This window comes from Pinus tabuliformis, chromosome 3_2 (assembly GCF_031772625.1).
Source record: "Pinus tabuliformis cultivar Carrire ecotype Pingquan chromosome 3_2, CPIR1, whole genome shotgun sequence".
Classification (NCBI taxonomy): Eukaryota; Viridiplantae; Streptophyta; class Pinopsida; order Pinales; family Pinaceae; genus Pinus; species Pinus tabuliformis.
The window spans coordinates 165,060,678-165,067,041 of record NC_142302.1 but is presented as its reverse complement, the minus strand read 5'-3'; the positions used below and the strand labels follow the sequence as shown (position 1 = coordinate 165,067,041).

General features: G+C 38.9%; 1 long non-coding RNA gene and 1 other non-coding gene across 2 annotated transcripts; both read left to right on the top strand.

The window, feature by feature from the left end:
- The first annotated feature begins 536 nt into the window (after positions 1–536).
- On the top strand, positions 537–1,479 carry LOC149180316 (uncharacterized). Its single transcript, XR_016256910.1, has 2 exons — positions 537–642; positions 727–1,479. It is a non-coding gene; the product is annotated as an uncharacterized LOC149180316 (long non-coding RNA).
- Positions 1,041–1,162, top strand: LOC149180317 (small nucleolar RNA snoR83). Its single transcript, XR_016257855.1, has one exon. It is a non-coding gene; the product is annotated as a small nucleolar RNA snoR83 (small nucleolar RNA).
- Positions 1,480–6,364: the final 4,885 nt, after the last annotated feature.

Here is a 6,364-nt window from a genome sequence, read left to right as displayed (position 1 = left end):
TCCTATTTCCGCCACAATTTTTTAATTAATGCCCCCTGACATGGGGGCGCGATAGGGAAATATAACGCGAGAAAAAAAACTGGAAGAGAAAAAAAACAGTCTCGGGTTATATTTCCCTATCGCGCCCCTATGTCAGGGGACATTAATTAAAAAACTGTGGCGGAAATAGGAATCGCCTTAAACGGAGGGCGGAGGGCGACGCGTTATGTTAAACAAAGGGGAGGGACGCATTCGTTAAACAAAAAAAAGAGAGTGACTAAGTTAAACAAAGAGTTGACTTTTAAAAACAAAGGAGAGAGTTACTGAATTAAAAATGTCACGCGGAAGATCTATACAATAAAAAACACCTTCAACGTAATTATCCTTTTTCTTATGAATTAGGCATCCCATTGAAATGAAAATTTATTGTTTTTTTGATATAATAATTAAGAAGATAATATTTTGCAACAACCGCTTCACATAGACGAGACCATCTATTGGAAAAAAAGAGAGGAAAAGATAAGGCCGTCTATTAAAGCCCACGGCCCTGCCCCATTGATAGGACCAACTTTAATGAAGGGTAGGGCTTTTATTCAAATATATGAGATCGATTCAACCATGTCTCGACTCATGCGCGTGGATGGAGCGGGGTTTTAGTTTTAGGTTAGGGTTTAGGCTTTAACGAGACAATATGATAGATTCGGAAATCGACTCATGCGCGTGGATGGAGCGGGGTTTTAGTTTTAGGTTAGGGTTTAGGCTATAACGAGGCAATACGATAGATTCGCCGTAGTTTTCCGAGAAAGAATGCAGTAGACATCCAACAAAGAATAGAGGAGGAAGCTGAGGAGGGCCCGAAGCGAATCCATAATTTATTCCAATATCTTCATCAAAATTCCATCAATCTCGTCGAATGTAGTAATTTTAAATTAGGCCTAATTGCTCTGAATCATCTGCAACAATTGATGGAATAGATTATTGGAGTTCTGCACTGCTTCCATCGCTTCTTTGCCGTTATTATTTCTTTGTAGCCATTCATCTAGGGTTTCATTGCCTTCATAATCCCAGATGAGCTTTTCAAAGTGCTTATCTGATTCATGGGAGGCATAGAGTAACCATGGAAGTTTCGCTGACAGCATCCTTATGATGTGGATGTTTTCTGATAGTAGCTTTCCATACAAGCAATGCTTATAACAAACCATACGCTAAGATACGCTAGTACATTGGTGAAGTGCTTTGCCTTTTTTTTTTCGGGGCGAAACAAATGCCTTGCAATCCCAGGTAAGTTATTTGCACTGCTTATATGATTCACTTGAAGTCAAAAGTTGGCGATGGAAAGTTCGCTGATAACACTCGCCATTTTATGGGGGTGTTATCTGATTGTAGCTTTCCTTATAGGCCCAGTACAGTGAGGCCTCATCCTGTGATTCATCTTGCTAACAATAAATATGACGTGTTTCTCTTCGGCATATTTAAATTTACAATATCAAATGAGCATCGCATCTAGTAATTTGAGCTATCGTGACATTATACCTATTTTATCCAGACGATCTTCCTGTGAAAGGACTAGTCTTTGCTTCATTCTCCAACTTTAGATTATTTGGGCTGATGGCATTACGGTGTTATTTTTTTATTTTATTTTTCCATTTCAGGAAATGCCTACTGAACTTCTGTATTTACTTATTTGGGGACTATATGTTTCGGTTATGTTTCAGTAAATTCCGTATGCATTTACTTATTTGGTACCTATCTGGTTTTTTTTTTGTTTTTTTCAGGAAATGCCTTCTGTACTTCTGCATTTACTTATTTGGAACTTATCTGGGTCTTTTTTTTTTGTTAGTTTCTTTCAGGAAATGCCTTCTGTATTTATGCATTTATTTATTTATTTATTTACAAGAAAAGAGGTTGTATTTGCTTTATTTGAAGAATAAACCTTGAAATTACATTCAGCAAGGTGCCTGTGGACAATTTAAAGAAAAAAGAGTGCTGCTGCCAGCTCTCTGGATTAGTAACCAGCTCTGAGAAAGTAGATCTCTAAGCTCTACAGCTATAATTATCAACTGAAAAAGTTAGCTATATTTATCGAACAATGTTTCAAAAAGAATTCTTACTGCGTTTTGTTTTCCCACCAAGATTTAAATACTTATAAGGACACACCTTTCCAACTTCCAACCCAACCTGATAATGTCAATGAGGCATCCCAAACTTCCACTGAAAAGTGACAATCAACCAATATATGATAAACACACTCTGAAGCACCTCTGCACAGTGGACACCGACTAGGGTTTTCAAGGGATCATTCAGTACAATTGTCGCAGCTAAGGACAACGTTAGAGAGAGCCATCCTGGGAAACATCCTGCACTTTAATGGAGTCTTCATTTTCTAGACCTTTTTTCACTACTATTGAGAATTTTTCCCCCTGCGTGGTAGAAAACATTGCCTTGTACCCAAACTTGGCCATATAAAATCCACTAGCAAAGTTTTTTGCTGAAACTGATTTGTTCTCCTCAACCATGAGATAGATATAGCTGGTTGTCATTTTTTGCACATGTGCATCCCACTTCTCTACTTCTAAATTCTCCATGCCAAGTGCTTTGGACTGCAGCCAATAGCCACATCGTCTTGATTCCTTGAACATCTGCCAAAGTGGTTATTGAGGGTTCAGTAGCTTGGGGTTCCACATTTCCCCCACCAATCTAGGGGTCCGCCCCCAATTTAATGCTCTTCCCATTACTTACGTTCCAGAGTAGTCATTTCCCCGCCAAGGGGAAAGCTTGGTGGATCAATGCATTCCTGCCAATATAGGCGTCAATATGAATTTTTGCGAAGAGACTCCATATTGCAATATAAGACTGAAAAATGATGGATATATTTTTGAATTAGGACATCCCTCCACAGACCAAAACCTGCAATCACTTTCCATAAAATATTGCGAGAAAGTGCCTTGGAGAAATAAAAAATACTCCTAAGGCCCCACCCAGCTTCTTTCTTAGGCATAGCAAGCCTTTCCCATTTGACTAGTAGCATTTTCTCTTTATCGAGCTTTCTAATCCGCAAAACACTGAAGATCTTCCTTCTAATTTTAAGCAAATACCTTTGGGAATATTAGCCAGTGCCAATAGATGGTAATAGCTTCCGGAACTGCTTTGACCAATGTGAGTTTGCTACCTAAAGAGAGCCATCTGATATACTGAGATATAACCCTATTCTCAATCCTGCTATATAGCTTATAAGGCCAAAGCCAATCTCATAATCCATGTTCATTATTCTCAATACTGCTATAGCTTATAAGGCCAAAGCCAACCCCAGAATCCATATTCATTTGATTTTAGTGGAAAACCAAGATATTTGAGTCCATTTTGAAAATCAACAGCTTAATGAAACATAATGAATGATATTAGTTGGTTGACTTCCATTCCTACAGCTTTGCAATACAGCTCTAAAACATGGTGTATAGCTTTAACATCTCTGAAGAACCAATCCCCAAATAGGAAAACATCACACCATCTACGAGCAACAAATGAGTTAAAGAGATATGGGCCCCTAAATTGGATACCTATCAATTTGTCAGATCCCCTTTCATATAAGAGACATCTGCTTAAACCTTTCATATAGAAGAAAAAGCAGTGGTGACAGAGGACAGCTCTGGCCCAGTCCTCTAGTAGGCTGGAAAAAAGTGAAGTAAAACGATTAATCAATAGTGAGAAAGAAATGGAAGAGTAACAACTCCTCCACCCTATGTCGCAAGGTTCGCCAAACATCAACCTTGAGGTTCAAAATTTGACAAACCTATTTCTTTTTGAGGTTTGGCGAACCTCATCAAACCTCATAATCATTGGCCAAGTCTGTAGCTCCTCACTTTAAGATATGTTCGACTGGCCTTATCATATGCCTTAGATTTTTTTCTTTAACTTTATATAGAGTGTTACATAGCATTACAAAGAGAAGCAGGTCTAAAATCCCTAATCCTTACCAAGTTCTGGATCCCTCCAAAACCATTAATAGATCCTTCCCCAGCAAATCAAGAAAGGCTACAAAGAATTCAATAGACCATCCATCAGGGCTTGGGATCTTATCTTTTTGGAAGGACTCAGTGACCAGTTGTAATTCCTCCATGGAAACCTCTTCCATAAGCACCTATTCTGATCCTGAACCACCAAATTAGGGAAGAAAGCTTCCTTCTGCACAATCTCTATTATATTGGCTTGAGGGGTCTCCTTAAAAATATTGCTCAAGTGGTTGGTGCCCACTTCTGCTCAGTGCCACCCCTTGAAACTGTGGACTTGTTCCCCTCTCTCATCCTTCATACTCCAAATGGTGTTTATATTATTTCTCATTTGGCATTGCTGTGAAAGAACCTAGTATTTTCATCACTGTGAACTATCCACGTGCCTTGGCTTTTGCTTTCCTTTGGCTTCTTGCCAATTGGATAGCTCCTTTTTGGTAGCTTCCTTCAATGTTAGTCCTCAACTCTGCTTCAAAGAAAATGTTATTAAGATTGAAGTTGGAGATGTTTGCGATAGCCTCTTCCAAAGTCCAAATCTACTGTTGAGAGTTCGGAATTTAAACTTTGGACAATCAATAATTTTCCTTTTGATTCTTTTTAGATTGTCACTAAAATTGAACATTGCAGATTCCTCAAACAGACTGTTACAGTAGTTAATAGGAACATGGTCTGACGGTTCTTCTCCTGTCCAAAATCTGATGCTCTGCAGTCTGGAAACTAGTTGTTCAGCAACAAGGAATATGTGGAGTCTCTTGGAGATAGCTCCTATCCCCACCTTGATATTCCTCCAGGTTAGTTTCATAGTCAACTCTGTGTTACAAATGCCCACATCATCAATCTTTTGAAGGAAATCATCTGCTAAAAGGACCATCCTTCCATACCCAGTACAGATCTGCTCTCAAATTGAAATTTATATCTCCTGCCACAATAACATTATCATTTATTCCATGTTTCCCAAAGAAAAGGAACCCCCAAAACCTTCCCTAGACAGAACAGATACACAGACATTGACTGAATCTAAACCTGGAGAGAACAACTCCAAAGAAATTATAGTCTGTCAAACGGGAACACTCCTGAAATGAAGGGTCTTGTACCAACCTACCACTAGACCCCAGATTTTCCCTCTGCATTAAGTGCTTCAAAACTACATCTAGGAAGGGTAGACACTAGCAGTTATTTTACCATGGTCTCCATAGTTGGTTCTTGAATCAAGATCACCTGTGTTATTTGTCACTACTATTCTCTTCATGGAGTGTTTTCTGTAGGCACTGCCCGGTCCTCTTATGTTATAGGAGAGGACAATCATCTTGAACACTTGGAGTGGCCTTTGCTTGCTCTAAGGGACCCCTTGAATAGTCATTTGTTTGCCAGATAAGACTTCTTGGTCTGCTTGTTCCTTTAATCTAGAGGTGTAAGATTTCCTACCAGGACCAACCTGGCTTTCACACAGATCCATGCCTATAGCTCCAACTACTCCTTCATCCTCCACTACTATACCCTTTGTTCTTAGTAAATCTTAATTGATATTTTTTGTACTTTTAGTAGGGATAAAATCTTCATCTGATGATTTCATGGTATGGATACTATCTGTGGATTCTACCTTCTTTTTTGGAATGTTCCTTCTCCCTCACAAGGGTGCAATTTACAATCTTTACGCCCTTTCTAGAAGAATGACTATTAAGTGGAAAATCTTGCCCTGAACAAAAACTCTCCACCACATTTAACTCTGGATTTCTGTGGTGTCGAAATTCACTAGAGGAACGTCCAGTGAGGGCTTCTTCTTTTGCTTGTTGGATACCTTGTTCTTTATCACACCCACAAATATTATGGGCGTCTTCTGCACAGAGGTAGTTGAAACACCAGGGCCTTTTGCTACTCTACCTTTTCTCTCTGACTCAACCTCTCTAACTATTCTCTTTAGGACTGGAAATCTGTACTTTAGCTCTAGCGACATCTTGTAAATTTTTATAACAACTACTGAAGTGGGATCATCATAGACTGACTGGCCTTTTGACAAAGAGGGGATCTTCAGCAGCTCTTTCATTGTCTGATTGGTTGACTGCTTGTTCCCTGATCTCTTCAACATCTTCTTCATCATCAGTCACCTTCAAATGCTCTTCAACATCTTGATCATCAGTTATATCTTTATTAGGGCATGCATGCCTAAGATAACCGTACTGCATTTACTTATTTAGAACCTATCTGGGTGGACCCCTTTGCTCTGCTGTTTTTTGTTTTCAATTTTCAGGAGATTCATTGTGCGCTTTTGCATAGACATTTTTGATTCATATACTTTCCAGTGTCATTAGTTCATCTGTGAATATTAATATATTTATTTGGTCACGGGTCAGGTGTAAATAGTAATATATATCTCTTCT